Source organism: Salmo trutta, chromosome 15, assembly GCF_901001165.1.
Source record: "Salmo trutta chromosome 15, fSalTru1.1, whole genome shotgun sequence".
Taxonomy (NCBI): Eukaryota; Metazoa; Chordata; class Actinopteri; order Salmoniformes; family Salmonidae; genus Salmo; species Salmo trutta.
Window position 1 is genome coordinate 61,200,020 of NC_042971.1, and position 21,946 is coordinate 61,221,965.

Below are 21,946 nucleotides of genomic sequence, written 5' to 3' on the forward strand. Positions count from 1 at the left end.
AGCCTTATTTTGAAGGTCCGTCGGCAATATAAACGATATAATATGTTGTTCCCTGTAACAAACGGTAACAGGAGCCCTGCGAAACCCTGTATCAGCCCCTTCAAAACGCTGTAATTCTTCCTGATACCCCTCACGCAGGTCCACTGATGTGGGAATTTGCCTACATATTCGCTATAGTAGTTCCTTTTCAAAATGCAATATTCCCTTTTGATAGATTTTCTGGTGATTTAATGAGAACAATCATGTTCAGACCAATCCACTGCTCACAACTAATATATATCAATCAGCATTGTGCCAGGTGCCTATCTTAGTAGGCTATAGTTTGTGAACTGTATACTGTAACATTCTATATTTTTGTATACCATGAATATATCAATTGACAATTCATTTTGGTAAAGCAACTATTAAATCATATTCTGCTGTAAATATCAAACTACGTTTTTGTCCTTCATCAGCCAGTATGCTTCAGTAGGACACATGGAAAGAGTCCCTATGTCCTACCATTTGAAATGATGGTGTAGGGGTTCAATGCACTGCTGAAATATATGGGTTGAGCAACAGTACATTCCGCTCAATATCAGATTTTCCTCGATTCACTTTTAACTGATTTAAAGGCCAACATAAAAAACGAGTGATAGGCTACTGTTAGATTTGGCGAGTGACATTTTAGAAAGGTGCTGTTGTACTTACAGTGTTGCAAGGGGCAGTAATGGCTTATATATAGCGTGCTGCACCAACACTATTGCATATACAAATATTAATTTCATACTATGTAATCGATTGAAACACACACACACACACACACACACAGAGCTGAAAATGCTTAATGCATTTATTTATTAAGAACTTTATTTATATTAGCAGTCCCATTGAGGCCAAGGAATCTTTTGCAAATCACAATAACACAAAAACCACAATCCCGGCAGCATAGAAATTACTACATGAAAAAACATTAAATTTAAAATAAAAAAAACAATTACTACAACAACCACATTCCTCAGTAAAGAGGTCCTCAACCAACATTCTGAGTTGCTAACGATGTCGCCATAGTCGAGGAGCGGAAAGAAACGGAGGAGAGGCGGTGAGGAGAGGAAACATGGCAACAAATGCACTGAAATGAGACATTCCTTTTCCACTAGCGTGTCATCAGGTAAATTACATTTCCCTGGATGGGTTCAGAAGGTGAGGGGCCATGACAATACCAGTGAGAGGAACATACTGTGTTTCTGCCTAACAACAGAGGAGGATTGTTTATCTTAGACATGCAAGGTGGTGATTCTGCCGAGTCGGAATACATAAATATATGCGTTGTGTGTTGAATAAACTGAGTTTGAGCTTTTTCTGATTGTCCGTTTGGAGTTTTTGCTCTATTTGTTCAGAACCTAACAAACCTTCAGGCCACTGCTGGACGTCAGCAACCCACTCCTGAAGCACAGCGTCGTTAATGTCCAGCTCTGCCCGCTTTTCTTCAAGGAGGCTGGTCTCCTCCTTCAGTCTTTTGTCATTCTGAAAAAAAATACAATTCAATTAAAGGAATGACATACGTAGGTGAAGGTTAAACATTTTCCAGTGAATCACAATAAAAGATTTGACTTTAATGTATACAGTCATCTTGATGTTTTCCTACATTTCCTACATCATTGATGTTTTCCTACATCAAGATGCTTAGTAAAAATTATTCAAAAACTGAGCCAGGATTGCAGACAGATGATCAAACATGTACAAATAGAATGATAAAACGATAAAACATTTTAAAGCAGAAAAATGATAAAGCAGATACAGGTTAATTAAAAAAAATATATATTATGAAAGCCCTCCCTCCCCCAAAAATGCCTTCACATATCTCTTTGCCAACATGCAATACATGTTGGAGAACTTTCTCTTATTCCAGCCCGTTGCCAGTAGTGTGATAATGTCTGTCAGTACTGTTGGGAAAAACATCTTCAGTCAGCTATTTGTCACACTTACTTACCCCCCTTCAGTGGTCGGCGTCGTCAGTCTGCTAACCACCGTCCCTGGCAACCATTATTACACACACCTGCTCCCAATCATTACGGACACACCTGGACTTCATCATCGCTTTGATTACCTTTCCCTTTATTTAGCCCTCAGTAGCCTCAGTCATCAGGTAGTATCGGTTTGAGTTCGTTCACTTACTATACGCTGCTCGTGGTTTGTTAATCTGCATTCTTCATTATTAAACTGACCTTCTGCACCTGCTTCCTGACTCCCTGCGTATACGTGACACTAATAACGTTTCTATAAAAACATAAAGACATAACATAATATCATCAGTTGAACCCAAAAAGGTAAATGTCCTTCATCGTCAGCTTCTCCCTTCAGCAGTAACATGTGTCCAAGACAATGTCCTGCTTTGGGGCAATTCACTTGGTTTCCATTGGTCAATGTTTCTGGTTTTTTTTTCCAGGGTAGGGTAGTTAGCCCCACGCCCAACATGGAGGACCATGGACTGCTTTGTCTGCCTCCTACCCTTTGACCTGGCCGGCTTGGTTGCAAGCCTCTCCACCGTGGCAAAGTGACAGTCAAGGAGAGGAGTAATTAGGTTTATCTTATTAACTGAAGTGTGCTGGAGCTCTAATATAAAGGACCACTTAATAGTTCAACATTATTAAGGGAATTATGTTCCAATCCTCAACCTTCTTCAGCGTTAGTTATGACATCATAATACACAGCCTTGGACATGTACTTTGTCATGACAGCAGCTCTGGATATAAAACTATTTACCTCCTACTTCCTCTCCGGTAGTATTGCCAGCACCAGGCTGATTGCGGCCTCCCCATTTGAGCTATAATGCCATAATGAATTATAATTTTTTTGAATGTATTAATTGTATTATTTAAAAAAGCATTACAATATCCTTTCTGCATAACGGAGAAGAGAGGGGTGCATTTTTAGAAGCTCCTCTAACATTTGTCCATACAAATACCAATCATTATTCTTTAGAGAATAATTACATGATTGGTATTTGTATGGACAAATGTTTGACGAAAGATGACATCATCGTCTTTTGCCAGGAAGACACCGTCATAGAAGCCCTTCTCAACACTACATAGAGAGTCAAACTGCAAGATTACATCACAAAAGTATACATCAAACCAAACCACCAAGGGGTCGCAGGTAGCCTAGAGGTTAGAGAGGTGGGTTGCTAGTTCAAATCCCAGACATCTGACCATGTTGCTCCAAACTCTCTGTGTCTGTGTGTCTCGGAGGGGTTTGGATAAAGCAAAAAGACTAAATCACTGTCCCACAATGTGTCTTTGTGGAAAATGACCTTCTAGTTGACAATTAAACATTCTTCTAAAAAGAAGACAAACTGCAATATAAACATCAAAATCATATACTTCATAACAAAGTACCTCACTGGGGCAAAGCTTCCTGCTATCCAGGACTTACATATTAGACGGTGTCAGAAGAAAGCCCAAAAAAGTCATTGACTGTTCTCTGCTACCGCACGGCAAGCGGCACTGGAGCGCCAAGTCTAGGTCCAAAAGACTCCTTAACAGCTTCTATCCCCCAAAGCCATAAGACTCCTGAACAGCTAATCAAATGGTTACCCAGACTATTTACATTGAAGGGTCTTTAGAGAGGTCCAGCCACAGGGGTCTTGGTCCATCAGGGCATTTACTGTCAATCTTGAGATGTATTTCGACAGATAATTATAATTGTTACTATGAGGGACAAAGAATTATGTAGTGCAAAAACTAAATGAAACTGTTTCTTTCAAATTATGTCATTGTAATGTACTTGGTGTAAAGCGGTTTGTATATATGTGGGTCGCTACCTGGGTTTCTCACCAGGTTGCTGAGCTGTAGGAGGTTTCTGGAGCTCCTGCATGGTCTCGAGGTTCACCCAACGCTAGGGGGGAGGGAAAGAAAGAGGAATGTGGAGGTTTAGTGTACCGATGACGTGAAATTATAAAAAGACAACTATTAATTGACTGCATAGGATCCATCTCCTACAGACTTTGTTATAACTCACTCTGAGGTTGGATGCAGGTCTACCTGATATTCCTGCCATCAGTTTTTTTTACTTACCTAGGCCTCTTCTCACTTGTGATTGCGCAAGTTCTTCAATTGTTGGTGGAGGATTAGGTGGGTAGGATTCCAAGTCTTCTAGGGTCTTCGGGCCTTAGGTGTCACGCCCTGGCCATAGAGAGGGTTTTATTCTCTATGTTGGTTAGGCCAGGGTGTGACTAGGGTGGGCATTCCATGTCCTTTTTTCTATGTTTTTGTTTTTCTTTGTTTTGGCCTGGTATGGCTCTCAATCAGAGACAGCTGTACATCGTTGTCGCTGATTGGGAGCCATGCCTAAGTAGCCTGTTTTCCTTTGGGTTTTGTGGGTGGTTAATTTCCGTTTAGTTGTAATGTACCTGACGGAACTGTCTGCTGACATTTTTTTGTTTTAAACTTTTAAGTGTTCATTCTTCTTTCATTAAACCTACAAGATGAACATATTCCATGCTGCACCTTGGTCTACTCATTCAGACGGCCGTTAAATTAGGGCTCTTCTCCTTGGCATCCCGCCACCAGATGCCAACCGCTTCCTCAAAATCTTGCTTTGGAGGTCCAGATGTCTTCTTAGTCTTTAATGAGTAGATACTCAAACATTTCGCTTTTTTTTTTAAATACAGTCTTCTTCAGCTATAAACAAACATTTGAGTGTATGCGTTGTTATAAAATACAAAAAAATTTACATTCAAGGACAATTTGTAAGGTCACAGATCTTGCAATCTGAGTACAACAGAACAAAATAAGGTTGTGCATCATCTCCCTCAATGGTTTAGAGAAAGGAAATTGGACGGTTTACAATACTGTACGCTGCAAATACACATAGAAGTTCCTGTTTATATTCAATAACTAAATATTTATTGCATCCCACGTCCTTGCCTACTCCTCAATCCTATGGTAGAAGAAGGGCCAGAGTCACTCCCCTCTGACCCTCTTCTCCAATAGGTTTTGAAAAGGAGGCAAGGAGAGAGAATGTAAGCAAGAAGAGAGAATGTGAGCAATTCAGGAAATATTCACTTAGAAAGACCATGTGTTTGGTCAATGTGTGAGTTAAAAAACAGATGCGTGGGGCAGACTTGAAGTTCTGTTGTTCAAAACTTCCAACTATAGCCTATTGACTTCAAATATAGTGGGGGCTGACATCTTGGTTCCGCCTGTGTTCTGCCTGGCTGGTCTGTCCTTGTGGAAGTTGTAATCTAGTGCTGCCAGCAGTGTTCTGGCCTCATAGACTGGTGGTGAAAAAGAAAAACGCTTGCTGGTGTACATCAGAATATGGTTCTGCTAGGAATCAAGATCAGCTGTTGATCTAAAAAAAGACAAGTCATAAATTAATGAGTCAAGAAATCAACTAAACAAATCCTCATTTGGCTGTGTGCATGTCAACCATCACCCTAATGCAGGGTTCCCCAACCATCACCCTAATGCAGGGTTCCCCAACCATCACCCTAATGCAGGGTTCCCTAACCATCACCCTAATGCAGGGTTCCCCAACCATCACCCTAATGCAGGGTTCCCCAACCATCACCCTAATGCAGGGTTCCCTAACCATCACCCTAATGCAGGGTTCCCCAACCATCACCCTAATGCAGGGTTCCCCAACCATCACCCTAATGCAGGGTTCCCTAACCATCACCCTAATGCAGGGTTCCTTAACCATCACCCTAATGCAGGGTTCCCCAACCATCACCCTAATGCAGGGTTCCCCAACCATCACCCTAATGCAGGGTTCCCCAACCATCACCCTAATGCAGGGTTCCCCAACCATCACCCTAATGCAGGGTTCCCTAACCATCACCCTAATGCAGGGTTCCCCAACCATCACGAGAGACTGATAAATAACTATCTCAAGGCCATCCAACTGCTAAACAGCCATCACTAACACAGAGAGGCTGCTGCCTACATACAGACTTGAAATCATTGGCAACTCTAACAAATGGATCACTAGTCACTTTATTAATGCCACTTTAATAATGATGTTGACATATCTTGCATTACTCATCCCATATGTATATACTGTATTTTATACCATCTATTGCATCTTGCCTATGCCACTCGGTCATTGCTAATCCATATATTTATATGTATATATTCTTATTCCATCCCTTTACTTAGAGTTATGTGTATTAGGTAGTTGTTGTGGCATTGGTATATTACTTGTTGATATTGCTGCACTGTCGGAACTAGAAGCACAAGCATTTCGCTACACTCTCATTAACATCCGCTAACCATGTGTATGTGACCAATAAAATTTGATTCGATTCCATTTTGAAGCAGAGAAATGCACATCAAACGTAAGCTAGCCGCCAACGCAAAATGTAAGTAGTTTCTAAATGATCATGACTGTCAAAAAACACACATGCTTATGTCAATATCCTGACTGGTTTTAGATCGTAAAAAAACGATGTACACCTTAGTTATGTAAGGATTGACGCTGGTAGACGAGAAGCAAGTACAGGGAGTGAACATTTAATAGGCAACAGACATGGAACAGGAACAGGACAGCCTCTGGACATGAACGCAATAACGACATTAATGGTACATTTCTTCTTCTCTTCCATAAGACACCATTGTCTGCAAATGGAGATCTTCCAATTTACGTCCGTGCCTGAGCGTAAACATCATTGATCATGATTGAGAACAAAAGAGGACTAATCACACACCCCTGTCGTGTACCGTTATCCACCAAGTAACTGCCTGATAGACTTCCCCACCCTCACCTGGAAAGACCTTCCAAACAGGAAGTCATCCAGTTCTACATTCTTCCTCCTACCCCCAAAACATGTATTGTGTATTGTATTGTAATGGGGTTGATTAGCAACCCCTCCGTCCACATCATATCGTACACCTTGTCCACATAAAAAAAGACAGCCACATCCTTCTCCTTGTTCACCAGGGCCTTCCTGACCTCTTCTTCTACACTGGGCACTGGGTCTATATAGTTCCTCTCCCCTTCCTGAACCCACTCTGATGTGGCGATACTAACCCCCTGCTATCCAGGAAGTAGATTAGTCTCTCTGTGATCAAACGTTCCATAATCTTACATACATGAGACGTTAGGGCTATTGGCCAATAGCTTGTTGGCCTCGTTTGGTCCTACCCTAGCTTCTGGATTGGCACCACTCCAGGTTGCTCCTTTCTCATTCTCTCTCTCCCCCTCTGTTCCTCCTCTGACAGATTAGCTGAACTATTTGTATTTATTATGGATCCCCATTAGTTCCTGCCAAGGCAGCAGCTACTCTTCCTGGGGTTTATTATGGATCTCCATTAGTTCCTGCCAAGGCAGCAGGTACTCTTCCTGGGGTCCAGAGCAATTAAGGCAGTTACTGTATATACAATTTGAAAAACATTACAATACATTTCACAACAGATTTCACAACACATTAAGTGTGTGCCCTCAGGCCACTATAAGCCTGAACCAGGTTGCAGACACTGGTTACATTTTGAAGCTTTTGTTCAGTGTGCAGCTTGATGAAAACCAGGTAACATTTAGGTCATCCAGAAAATATACCTCTCTGTTAATATCAACTACATTATCAAGCATTTCACCCTTATTATCCATGTACTGACTGTTAGCATTTGGTGGTCTATAGCAGCTTCCCACCAGAATGGGCTTCAGGTGAGTGAGCCAGGTGAGCCTTTAGCCATATTAATTTAACAGCATTTGACATTAGATCCTTTCTAAGCTTTAAAGGAATATGACTCTAAAAATAAACGGCAACACCTCCACCAAAGGCATTCCTGTCTCTTCTGAAGATGTTGTAACCATGCATTGCAACACTGTATCATGTCTAAGTGAGTTTCAGAGATAGTCAGTATGTAAATGTTCTGTTATTACTAAGTTATCGATTTCATGAACCTTGTTTCTTAGAATACATATGTTAATGTGGGCTATTTTTAGCACTTTTTTGTCATTCTTTATTGTTTTCATTGTTTTACTGAGCGGCTTATCAGAAGTAGACATGACAGGGATATTTATATTGGAGCTGATAGTGCAGGGTGAGCTGCTGCACACAGTGGACTTCCTACTAGGGCACACCGCCTCAGTGCTAACAGTATAAGTCAGGTTCATAGGCACATGAACACTGTATACAGTAGCTGTACATTATGACCAGGGGAGCAAATTTTACTGGGGATGAGGGAACATGTCCCCCCCCACTTTCTGAAATTGCATTTTTGTCCCCCCCAGTTTTATCATTGTAATGTGATACAAAACATGGCAACGGTGTGCTTCAGGACCATGTGGACGCCTCTGAACGGTCGGATAGGCTGTTTGGAGTGTTTATCCGACTGGTTTTAGGACCACACGGACGCCACAGAGCGGGCTGACAGGCTGTGTGAAGGCAAAGCTTCTGGAAGGCTAACTGGACCAGCACGGGAGAGTTGAGCATAGTGTGGATGTGTTACACTCTTTCACCGAATTGTAAAAGAAAGCAGAACAGAAACTGGCTACTCTTTAGTTGACTGATGTAGCTGGCAAGGTAACTGCTGTTTCACTTAACAGAAGAAAAAAAAACAAGTGTTTCTTCGCAGTGCTGAACTAATATAGTAACTGACGTGTAACGTTAGCCAATGTTTCATTCCCCTCGACTGAGGTGAATGGTACGTTAGTGAATGTACGTTAGTGAGTAGCTATCACAGCCAGGTCAGCTCTAGCCTCTAGTTATCTGTCAGATAGCGATATGAGGCAGCTATTATTACTATCTAACAGCAGTTGTTTGTATGGAGATGTTTTGTAGCCTTTGTTTTTTTTTTTAAGTTTGAGAAGTAAATGAACTTGGCAAGCTTTCACCAGTTGATGTACCGTTAGAGAGAGAGAGCTGACCAAAAGTTGGCATACATTAGCTATTATCTTTGCCTCAATCAAACTAGACCTGAATCAAACGATGAAACCATCGGCCAAACGATTGAAGATTGATATTCTGACGTTTTTTTTCAGTGCAATGTGAGTTGTATTAGTCAGTATGGCAATGTAACATTATTGATCTGTCAGTTTCCTTAGCCAATTCCCTACTTTCACACTGACACAGTAATAAACAGCTCTAAGGTTACAGGCGTCACTGTCATGGTGCACAGTAGAGGTCTGCGCGGGACCGATTTCTTCATCCCACTCCTGCCAGCTCCTGCTGGCTTTCTGTCCGACTCCCACCCGCTACTGCAAGAACTGGTCCCAAACCCAACCGCAGTCCCACAAGAACTGGTCCCAAACCCAACCACAGTCCCACAAGAACCGGTCCCAAACCCAACCACAGTCCCGCAAGAACCGGTCCCAAACCCAACCGCAGTCCCACAAGAACTGGTCCCAAACCCAACCACAGTCCCACAAGAACTGGTCCCAAAACCAACCGCAGTCCCGCAATGTTAATTTAGGCGTATGTGACGTAGCTCACTTGCCAGCCATGGTCACAGCAATTTTGCGCCCCTATAGGCAATATCAAATGCGTAAAAATAATAGGTTCAATTTGTAGAGATTCTCACATGGCCCTTACATTGTATTACTGGGCTATATTAGCCAATATGCTAGATGTAGATTGAAGAGAGCAAAGTTGGAGAGACTTGCACTTTCTCTTGAGCTATTTTTATAGCCTTTCGTTTTAGGAGTGGGAAGATATATGGGTGATCAATACGGAGGCCTATTTATGGGCAATGTAGTAATCTATAGCCTAATCATAGGCCTATTTAGGAAGTTCATTTCCTTGGAAAGATAACTGCCCCGTGCTTCTTCGCCTATGCATACATAGGCCATAGTCTACTCTATTTGATTGAGACCACACACACACCTGATTTCACAGGTATGGCTATTGAACTGGAAGCAGCAAGAATGATGACAGCGACACTTGCTACATTTAGCATAGTCCTATAGGATATAGCCTACCTTTAAGGAGGACGAATTGCAGGCAGAGACAAATAAATGGGTAATCCATACTTATTGAACATTTTCTTTAAATGCCCCCAAAAATGGGAGGGTGTCACGACTTCTGCCGAGGTCGATGCCCTCCTCGTTCGGGTGGTGCTCGGCGGTCGACGTCACCGGTCTTCTAGCCATCACTGATCCATTTTTCATGTTCCATTGGTTTTGTCTTGTTTTCCTAAACACCTGGTTCCAATCCCATTCATTAGATGTTGTGTATTTAACCCTCTGTTTTCCCTCATGTCCTTGTCCGAGATTGTTTGGTGTTATTGTGTTTCGTGGATTATGTATAGGTGTGCGACGTGTTATGTTACCCATGTTATTTTTGTACGCTTGTTTTTTGGAGTTCGTTTTTATCTCATTAAACCACTCCAATTACATCAAGTTGGTTTCTCCTGCGCCTGACTTCCATGCCACCTACACCCACGTCAATGACAGAGGGTCCCCAGACCCCCTGCCAAGTTATGTCCCCCACTGCAAATAACACTGCTGGGTGATTTTAAAAAGTCAATCAATCATTAATATAATAATACTCCAAGCAAAAATATATATTTTTAATTTACAATATGTAGAATCTATGAGAATAGAAAGGTTCAGAACTTTTGTGAAACATCACAGCACAGTTGAAAAAATATATGGCAAATCAAAACTGGATGGTCTTCAAAAGATAGATGGGAGAGGTTGAATGGAGCTGAAGAATGGGACTAAAAACAAACAAAAGATAACTAATGTAAAATATACTGTGTCTGTAAAATGTATATAGTATGTACAGTGGGTAGAAAAGGTATGTGAACCCTTTAGAATTACCTGGATTTCTGCATAAATTGGTCATAAAATTTTACCTGATCTTCACCATTCCTCTTTACTAAACTGTTTCAGTTCAGCAATATTATTGGGATGTCTGGTGTGAACCGCTCTCTAGAGGTCATGCCACAGCATCTCAATTGGGTTGAGGTCAGGACTGACTGGGCCACTCCAGAAGGCGTATTTTCTTCTGTTGTTGATTTACTTCTGTCTTTTGGGTCGTTGTCCTGTTGCATCACAAAACTTCTGAGATTCAATTGGCGGATAGATAACCTTACATTCTCCTACAAAATGTCTTGATAAACTTGGGAATTCATTTTTCCGTCAATGATAGCAAGATGTACAGGCCCTGAGGCAGCAAAGCAGCCCCAAACCATGATGCTTCCTCCACCATAGTTTACAGTTGGGATGAGGTTTTGATGTTGGTGTGCTGTGCCTTTTTTTTCTCCACACATAGTGTTATGTGTTCCTTCCAAACACCGCAACTTTAGTTTCATCTGTCCACAGAATATTTTGCCAGTAGAGCTGTGGAACATCCAGGTGCTCTTTTGCAAACTTCAGACGTGCAGCAATGTTTTTTTTTGGACAGCAGTTGCTTCTTCCGTGGTGTCCTCCCATGAACACCATTCTTGTTTAGTGTTTTACGTATTGTAGACTCGTCAACAGAGATGTTAGCATGTTCCATAGATTTCTGTAAGTCTTTAGCTGTCACTCTAGGATTCTTCTTAACCTCATTGAGCATTCTGCGCTGTGCTCTTGCAGTCATCTTTGCTGCCACTCCAAGGGAGAGTAGCAACAGTGTGGACTGACATTTAGAGATACTTTTGTAACCTTTTCCAGCTTTATTCAAGGCAACAATTCTTAATCTTAGGTCTTCTGAGATCTCTTTTGTTCGAGGCGTGGTTCACATCAGGCAATGCTTCTTGTGATTTGCAAACTCAAATTTTGTGAGAGTTTTTTTATGGGGCAGGGCAGCTCTAACCAAAATCTCCAATCTCATCTCATTGATTAGATTCCAGGTTAGTTGACTCCTAACTCCAATTAGCTTTTGGAGAAGTCATTAGCCTAGGGGTTCACATACTATTTCCAACTTACACTGTGAATATTTAAATTATGTATTCAATATAGACAAGAAAAATACAATAATGTATGTGTTATTAGTTTAAGCACACTGTGTTTGTCTATTGTTGTGACTTAGATGAAGATCAGATCAAATTTGATGTAAAATTTATGCAGAAATCCAGGTAATTCCAAAGGGTTCACATACTTTTTCCTGCCACTATATAAACTGGAGGCAGAAGACTAAATGTTGTTGTCCATTAGTTTACTCCAATTAGGGGAGGGATGGTAGGGTTAGGGAAAATATATGCATTTACCCAAAAATATTTGGGGGACTGGAAATGATGCAGAGAATTACATTGACGGAGGCCTTAATCAATCTTCAATATTAAAGCTGATCTAATCGGCCTTATTTGTGGAATCTTTCAGAGCTAGAATCAGTTCTTTAAAATCAATTTCCAACAGTTCTGAGCTAGCCCTCCTAATGTCGTTTGACCCCACACGGACTACGACAGCATCAACCCCCGTCATCTGTCATAGAACGGTAGGAAGCAGTCTTGTAATATCCTGTACTCGTGCTCCAGGACAGCAAAGGGTTTTTGCCCCAGGAACTGAGATATTTCTCACCATAGAGCTGCCGATGACGACAGTTGGTGAAATGGCTGAGGAGGTCCGGCCGTTCTTTCACCTCGAGTGGTTTAGAAGATTCCTGCGAGGAACCGATGAGAGGTGGGGCCCGATGGATGCAAGCCAGCCCGTAGAATCCATTATGGCTGATGAAAGGGGCTGGCGTCTTAGATACCCTCACGGTCCGATGAGGGGGGCAGCTCTGAAGATCTGAACTTGAGGTAGAAGCCACCGGAGAGGGAGACAGAACAGAGGATGAAGGAACTTGGACAAATGTTTTGGCTATCATCTGTTACTGCCATATACTGTACATATGCAGTACTCTGATTGCCCTGTTCCTACTGCTCACCGATACCCCACACTCCTCCGTCCAATATGGGACTGCTCTCCACCTCCCTTAAAACTAACGTTGCTCTCTGTAACGGCCGTCGGAAGAGAGAGTAGACCAAGGTGCAGCGGAGTTAGTGTTCATCTTCAGGAATTTATTAAACGTAAGAACACTATACAAAAACAAGAAAACCGACAGCCAAACAGTACTGTCAGGTGCAAACACAAAACAGAAACAATCCCCCACAAAACCCAAAGGAAAAACAGGCTCCTTATGTGTGACTCCCAATCAGCAACAACGAATGACAGCTGTGCCTGATTGGGAGCCACACACGGCCCAAAACAAAGAAATACAAAACCATAGAAAAATGAACATAGAACGCCCACCCAATGTAACACCCTGGCCTAACCAAAATAAAGAACAAAAAAACCCTCTCTATGGCCAGGGCGTTACACTCTCACGCAGTTATTCACACTATGCACATCCCCTCTCATATCCACCTGAGCCAGAATACTATCCTCTAATGTTTACATATTTTGCATTACTTATCGCATACAGTTGAAGTCGGAAGTTTACATACACTTAGGTTGGAGTCATTAAAACTCGTTTTTCAACCACTCCACAAATTTCTTGTTAACAAACTATAGTTTTGGCAAGTCGGTTAGGACATCTGCTTTATGCATGACACAAGTACATTTTCCAACAATTGTTTAGACAGATTATTTCACTTAAAAATTCACTGTGTCACAATTCCAGTGGGTCAGAAGTTTACATACACTAAGTTGACTGTGCCTTTAAACAGCTTGGAAAATTCCAGAAAATGATGTCATGGCTTTAGAAGCTTCTGATAGGCTAATTGACATCATCTGAGTCAATTGGAGGTGTACCTGTGGATGTATTTCAAGGCCTACCTTCAAACTCACTGCCTCTTTGCTTGACATCGTGGGAAAATCAAAGATAAATCTGCCAAGACCTCAGAAAGAAAATTGTAGACCTCCACAAGTTTGGTTCATCCTTGGGAGCAATTTCCAAACGCCTGAAGGTACCAGGTTCATCTGTACAAACAATAGTACGCAAGTATAAACACCATGGGACCATGCAGCCATCATACCGCTCAGGAAGGAGACGCGTTCTGTCTCCTAGAGATGAACGTACTTTGGTGCGAAAAGTGCAAAATCAATCCCAGAATAACAGCAAAGGACCTTGTGAAGATGCTGGAGGAAACAGGTACAAAAGTATCTATATCCACGTAAAATGAGTCTTATATCGACATATCGACATAACCTGAAAGGCCGCTCAGCAAGGAAGAAGCCACTGCTCCAAAACCGCCATAAAAAAGCCAGACTACGGTTTGCAACTGCACATGGGGACAAATATCGTACTTTTAGGAGAAATGTCCTCTGGTCTGATGAAACAAAAATAGAACTGTTTGGCCATAATGACCATCACTATGTTTGGAGGAAAAAGGCCGAAGAAAACCATCCCAACCATGAAGCACGGGGGTGGCAGCATCATGCTGTGGGGGTGCTTTGCTGCAGGAGGGACTGGTGCACTTCACAAAATTGATAGCATCATGAGGAGGTAAATTATGTGGATATATTGAAGCAAAATCTCAAGATGTCAGGAAGGTAAAGCTTGGTCGCAAATGGGTCTTCCAAATGGACAATGACCCCAAGCAAACTTCCAAAGTTGTCGCAAAATGGCTTAAGGACAACAAAGTCAAAGTATTGGAGTGGCCATCACAAAGCCCTGACCTCAATCCTATAGAAGATTTGTGGGCAGAACTGAAAAAGTGTGTGTGAGCAAGGAGGCCTATAAACCTGACTCAGTTACACCAGGAGGAATGGGCCAAAATTCATCCAACTTATTGTGGGAAGCTTGTGGAAGGCTACCCAAAACATTTGACCCAAGTTAAACAATATAAAGGCAATGCTACCAAATACTAATTGAGTGTATGTAAACTTCTGGCCCACTGGGAATGTGATGAAAGAAATAAAAGCTGAAATAAATCATTCTCTCTGCTATTATTCTGACATTTCACATTCTTAAAATAAAGTGGTGATCCAAACTGATATAAGACAGGGCATTTTTACAAAGATTAAATGTCAGGAATTGTGAAAAACTGAGTTTAAATGTATTTGGCTAAGGTGTATGTAAACTTCCGACTTCTACTGTATGTATATACTGTATTCTATTCTACTGTATCTTAGTCAAGCTCCCATATCTTAACACTTTAGAATTAACAACTTCTAAAAAGTATTTGGTTTAAAATATACTTAGTAATCAAAAGTAAATGTAATTGCTAAAATATATTTAACAATCAAAATGCCATATATTATGCAAACCAGATGGCGCCATTTTCTTGTTTTTTAAATTTATAGCTAGGGGTACACTTCAACACTCAGATCAATTTTCCTGCCCTGCAACGCATTCAAAATGTGACGTGCACATTTTTGGCTTCAGGGGAAATGTAAGGAGTAAAAAGTACATAATTTTCTTTAGGAATGTAAGCGAAGTAAAAGTTGACAAAAATATAAATAGTCAGCTCAAGTGCAGATACCCCCAAAAATGACCAAATTAGTACTTTAAAGTATTTTTACTTAAGTACTTTACTCCACTGGTCTTCCTCCTCCTACCTCTGAACTGGCGATGGAAACTATGTTGCTCTCCTCAAGCTTTATTTTCTTCTTCTCTTCCTCCATCTCAGTCCTCTTCAAACCCCTGCTCCTTTTGTCTCCTGCTTTCTCTTTCGTTTCTCCTTTCATATTCCCCCTCTTTATTAGTACCGCTCCTCACTTTCTTCTCCATCACTACCTCCTACCATCTCTGACCCAGTCACAGCATGCCAATGTCGAACCGAGTAAACTTTGATTGTTTGCCTTTTTTTAGAAACACGCGCCACATATCACCATATGAATGTTGTGATTGGTAAGATTATTTATTTTCTTTTTTTTTTAAATGGGATGATTGTAGTCGAATCGGGTGCACCAATGGTAGCAGAAAAGACAGTACCAAAGATTTTTTATAACTAACCCAAGACAGACTACAGCCTGTCTTCTTCGATGGGGTTTAATGGCGGTTTGCGTCCAATGTTAATGGTTGCATTACTGCCACCAACTGGACGGGGTATTGAACAGGAGAAGAAGAAAAAAGTCAATTGCGGGAAAGGGGGGGAAAACAACATAATACAATATACAAAATAGACACGTCAACAAACAAAACCCATTCCATTGCCTTAATCACCGTCCATTCTAAATTACATCCCTACACAGGCTCAGTGGACTGTGAGGGTGAAACATTTACTGCCAGAATTCCTTGCAAGGCCACAGCTGTGAAATTACGAAACTCCCAAAAACTTTCAGCTGCATTCACATGATTCCAAGTTTCTCAGACCTCTTCTCCGCTTGTGCTGTACAGTTTATGACCATTGCAATAAATAATACAAAGTCCACATTTTTAACATGTAACATTTCATCACCCCTCGATCGCTGAGAAACCTTCACTGCTCTACTACTCTGGCACTCTTCTCATCACCTCCAGATAGGAAACACACTGGCCATCCTTGGCCTCCTTCACCCTAACAGGGCACTCCAGAAATTCAGGCGCATGTTCACTTCCACAATTGCAGCATTTTCACTTCATCTGTCATATGATGCTCTTCCCGCCTGGACACATGTACAAATCTTTTGCATTTATGACACTGCAGGGGTTTGTGCACATAAGCTCTTACAGGGTAACTCATGAATCCTAACTTTATATGAGACGGGAGAGACTCTTCATCAAAGAACAGCAGTATGGATGATGTGAATGTTCTTTTCTCCATCCACCATACAGGTCAGTCGACGTGAGCCATCTATGTCTTCAGCTATATCATCTGCCTTTACTTCTTGTGCCACCCCAGAAATAACCCCCTTGCCCTGCTTTGAAAATCCATACAGGAAACATTCCGCTTTGACATCTTTTTGAGGCTTAAAACACACTTCTTCTGCTCCGCAGACACACACACAAAATCTAAATAAGAACTCCTGCCCAACAAATTTCCCAGGTAGCATTGGTCCAAAACTCTCATTCTGACAAAAAACAAGTCTAGGAGTTTCCTAGTTCCTACCACAACATGACTTCTCTTGTTTCCTTTCTTCTTCACCACGGTAACCCACTCCTTCTCTGGGCTCCCAAGTGGTGCAGTGGTCTAAGACACTGCATCTCAGTGCTAGATGTGTCACTACAGACATCCTGGTTCAAATCCAGACTGTATCACAGCTGGCCGTGATTGGGAGTCCCATAGGGCGGTGCACAATTGGCCCAGCATCGTCTGAGTTTGGCCGGTGTAGGCCGTCATTGTAAATAAGAATTTGTTCTTAACTGACTTGCCTAGTTAAATAAAGGTAAAATAAATTCTCACTCTGTGTGCTATTATCTTCACCTGACTCATGAGCAGTTTCAAACAAAACATCAGTTACCGACGAGCAGCATTGTAGAAACTAAATACGTTACAAAGGAACGTCTTGATTAGTGTTATGTTATGTTAGCTAGCTACAAAGTTGCTTTTGTATAATAGCCAACCTCTACCGACTAGCAGCACTGTAGAAACTATTACATTACAACGGAACGACTTGATTAGTGTAGTGTTGTGTTAGTTAGCGAGCATTTTCGTCATTTTAGTCAATAAGATTTTCGCAACGTAAGCTTAACTTTCTGAACATTCGAGATGTGTAGTCCACTTGTCATTCCAATCTCCTTTGCATTAGCGTAGCCTCTTCTGTAGCTTGTCAACTATGTGTCTGTCTATCCCTGTTCTCTCCCCTCTGCACAGGCCATACAAACGCTTCACACCGCGTGGCCGCTGCCACTCTAACCTGGTGGTCCCAGCGCGCACGACCCACGTGGAGTTCCAGGTCTCCGGCAGCCTCTGGAACTGCCGGTCTGCGGCCAACAAGGCTGAGTTCATCTCAGCCTATGCTACCCTCCAGTCCCTAGACTTCCTGGCGCTGACGGAAACATGGATTACCACAGATAACACTGCTACTCCTACTGCTCTCTCCTCGTCTGCCTACGTGTTCTTCCATACCCCTAGAGCATCGAGCCAGCGGGGTGGTGGCACTGGAATCCTCATCTCTCCCAAGTGGACATTCTCTCTTTCTCCCCTGACCCATCTGTCTATCTCCTCATTTGAATTCCATGCTGTCACAGTTACCAGCCCTTTCAAGCTTAACATCCTTATCATTTATCGCCCTCCAGGTTCCCTTGGAGAGTTCATCAATGAGCTTGATGCCATGATAAGTTCCTTCCCTGAGGATGGCTCACATCTCACAGTTCTGGGTGACTTTAACGTCCCCACGTCTACCTTTGACTCATTCCTCTCTGCCTCCTTCTTTCCACTCCTCTCCTCTTTTGACCTCACCCTCTCACCTTCCCCCCCTACTCACAAGGCAGGCAATACGCTTGACCTCATCTTTACTAGATGCTGTTCTTCCACTAATCTCATTGCAACTCCTCTCCAAGTCTCCGACCACTACCTTGTATCCTTTTCCCTCTCGCTCTCATCCAACACTTCTCACTCTGCCCCTACTCGGATGGTATTGCGCCGTCCCAACCTTCGCTCTCTCTCTCCCGCTACTCTCTCCTCTTCCATCCTATCATCTCTTCCCTCTGCTCAAACCTTCTCCAACCTATCTCCTGATTCTGCCTCCTCAACCCTCCTCTCCTCCCTTTCTGCATCCTTTGATTTTCTCTGTCCCCTATCCTCCAGGCCGGCTCGGTCCTCCACTCCTGCGCCGTGGCTCGACGACTCACTGCGAGCTCACAGAACAGGGCTCCGGGCAGCCGAGCGGAAATGGAGGAAAACTCGCCTCCCTGCAGACCTGGCATCCTTTCACGCCCTCCTCTCTACATTTTCCTCTTCTGTCTCTGCTGCTAAAGCCACTTTCTACCACTCTAAATTCCAAGCATCTGCCTCTAACCCTAGGAAGCTCTTTGCTACCTTCTCCTCCCTCCTGAATCCTCCTCCCCCTCCCCCCCTCCTCTCTCTCTGCGGATGACTTCGTCAACCATTTTGAAAAGAAGGCTGATGACATCCGATCCTCGTTTGCTAAGCCAAACGACACCGCTGGTCCTGCTCACACTGCCCTACCCTGTGCTTTGACCTCTTTCTCCCCTCTCTCTCCAGATGAAATCTCGCGTCTCGTGACGGCCGGCCGCCCAACAACCTGCCCACTTGACCCTATCCCCTCCTCTCTTCTCCAGACCATTTCCGGAGACCTTCTCCCCTACCTCACCTCGCTCATCAACTCATCCTTGACCGCTGGCTATGTCCCTTCCGTCTTCAAGAGAGCGAGAGTTGCACCCCTTCTGAAAAAACCTACACTCGATCCCTCCGATATCAACAACTACAGACCAGTATCCCTTCTTTCTTTTCTCTCCAAAACTCTTGAACGTGCCGTCCTTGGCCATCTCTCCTGCTATCTCTCTCAGAATGACCTTCTTGATCCTAATCAGTCAGGTTTCAAGACTGGGCATTCAACTGAGACTGCTCTTCTCTGTGTCACGGAGGCTCTCCGCACTGCTAAAGCTAACTCTCTCTCCTCTGCTCTCATCCTTCTAGACCTATCTGCTGCCTTTGATACTGTGAACCATCAGATCCTCCTCTCCACCCTCTCCGAGCTGGGCATCTCCGGCGCGGCCCACGCTTGGATTACGTCCTACCTGACAGGTCGCTCCTACCAGGTGGCGTGGCGAGAATATGTCTCCGCACCACGTGCTCTCACCACTGGTGTCCCCCAGGGCTCAGTTCTAGGCCCTCTCCTATTCTCACTATACACCAAGTCACTTGGCTCGGTCATATCCTCACATGGTCTCTCCTATCATTGCTACGCAGACGACACACAATTAATCTTCTCCTTTCCCCCTTCTGATAACCAGGTGGCGAATCGCATCTCTGCATGTCTGGCAGACATATCAGTGTGGATGACGGCTCACCACCTCAAGCTGAACCTCGGCAAGACGGAGCTGCTCTTCCTCCCGGGGAAGGACTGCCCGTTCCATGATCTCACCATCACGGTTGACAACTCCCTTGTGTCCTCCTCCCAGAGTGCTAAGAACCTTGGCGTGACCCTGGACAACACCCTGTCGTTCTCCACTAACATCAAGGCGGTGACCCGATCCTGTAGGTTCATGCTCTACAACATTCGCAGAGTACGACCCTGCCTCACACAGGAAGCGGCGCAGGTCCTAGTCCAGGCACTTGTCATCTCCCGTCTGGATTACTGCAACTCGCTGTTGGCTGGGCTCCCTGCCTGTGCCATTAAACCCCTACAACTCATCCAGAACGCCGCAGCCCGTCTGGTGTTCAACCTTCCCAAGTTCTCTCACGTCACCCCGCTCCTCCGCTCTCTCCACTGGCTTCCAGTTGAAGCTCGCATCCGCTACAAGTCCATGGTGCTTGCCTACGGAGCTGTGAGGGGAACGGCACCTCCGTACCTTCAGGCTCGGATCAGGCCCTACACCCAAACAAGGGCACTGCGTTCATCCACCTCTGGCCTGCTCGCCTCCCTACCTCTGAGGAAGCACAGTTCCCGCTCAGCCCAGTCAAAACTGTTCGCTGCTCTGGCACCCCAATGGTGGAACAAGCTCCCTCACGACGCCAGGACAGCGGAGTCAATCACCACCTTCCGGAGACACCTGAAACCCCACCTCTTTAAGGAATACCTGGGATAGGATAAAGTAATCCTTCTAACCCCCCCTCCCCCCCAAAAGATTTAGATGCACTATTGTAAAGTGGTTGTTCCACTGGATATCATAAGGTGAATGCACCGATTTGTAAGTCGCTCTGGATAAGAGCGTCTGCTAAATGACTGTAATCTGCTAAATGACTGTAAATCAATGTTGATTTGTCACGTGTGCCGAATACAACAGACCTTACTGTGAAATGCTTACTTACAGGCTCTAACCAATAGTGCAAAAAAGGTGTTAGGTGAACAATAGGTAAGAAATAAAACAACAGTAAAAAGACAGGCTATATACAGTAGCGAGGCTGTAAAAGTAGCAAGGCTACATACAGACACCGGTTAGTCAGGCTGATTGAGGTAGTATGTACATGAATGTATAGTTAAAGTGACTATGCTGTTACGAAGCCTTTTTGACTTGGCACTCCGGTACCGCTTGCCATGCGGTAGTAGAGAGAACAGTCTATGACTGGGGTGGCTGGGGTCTTTGACAATTTTTATGGCCTTCCTCTGACACCGCCTGGTTTAGAGGTCCTGGATGGCAGGCAGCTTAGCCCCAGTGATGTACTGGGCTGTACGCACTACCCTCTGTAGTGCCTTGCGGCCAGAGGCCGAGCAATTACCATACCAGGCAGTGATGCAACCAGTCAGGATGCTCTCGATGTTGCAGCTGTAGAACCTTTTGAGGATCTCAGGACCCATGCCAAATCTTTTTAGTTTCCTGAGGGAGAATAGGCTTTGTCGTGCCCTCTTCACAACTGTCTTGGTGGGTTTGGACCATTCTAGTTTGTTGGTGATGTGGACACCAAGGAATTTGAAGCTCTCAACCTGCTCCACTACAGCCCCGTTGATGACAATGGGGGCGTGCTCGGTCCTCCTTTTCCTGTAGTCCACAATCATCTCCTTTGTCTTGGTTATGTTGAGAGAGAGGTTGTTATTCTGGCAGCACCCGGCCAGGTCTCTGACCTCCTCCCTATAGGCTGTCTCGTCGTTGTCGGTGATCAGGCCTGCCACTGTTGTGTCGTCAGCAAACTTAATGATGGTGTTGGAGTCGTGCCTGGCCATGCAGTCGTGGGTGAACAGGGAGTACAGGAGGGGACTGAGCACGCACCCCTGGGGAGCTCCAGTGTTGAGGATCAGCGTGGCAGATGTGTTGATACCTACCCTTACCACCTGGGGGCGGCCCGTCAGGAAGTCCAGGATCCAGTTGCATAGGGAGGTGTTTAGTCCCAGGGTCCTTAGCTTAGTGATGAGCTTTGAGGGTACTATGGTGTGTTTTGTCCTATATTTATATTTTATTTATTTGTATTTTTAATCCCGCAGGAGGCCTTTTTACTTTTGGAAGGAGGCTTTTTTCCATTTTCCTTTTCCACCATTGTAAATAAGAATTTGTTCTTAACTGACTTGCCTAGTTAAATAAAGGTTAAATAAAATAAAATAAAAAATAGCCAACATGCATCCACACAGTAAA

The 21,946-nt window shown here is 43.6% G+C and overlaps 1 long non-coding RNA gene across 1 annotated transcript; it reads right to left on the reverse strand.

Annotated features, from left to right (window-relative positions):
* Window positions 1-827: 827 nt before the first annotated feature.
* LOC115149497 (uncharacterized) lies at window positions 828-3,918 on the reverse strand. Its single transcript, XR_003866882.1, has 2 exons — window positions 3,803-3,918; window positions 828-1,506 (listed from the first exon to the last, which is right to left on the reverse strand). It is a non-coding gene; the product is annotated as an uncharacterized LOC115149497 (long non-coding RNA).
* Window positions 3,919-21,946: the final 18,028 nt, after the last annotated feature.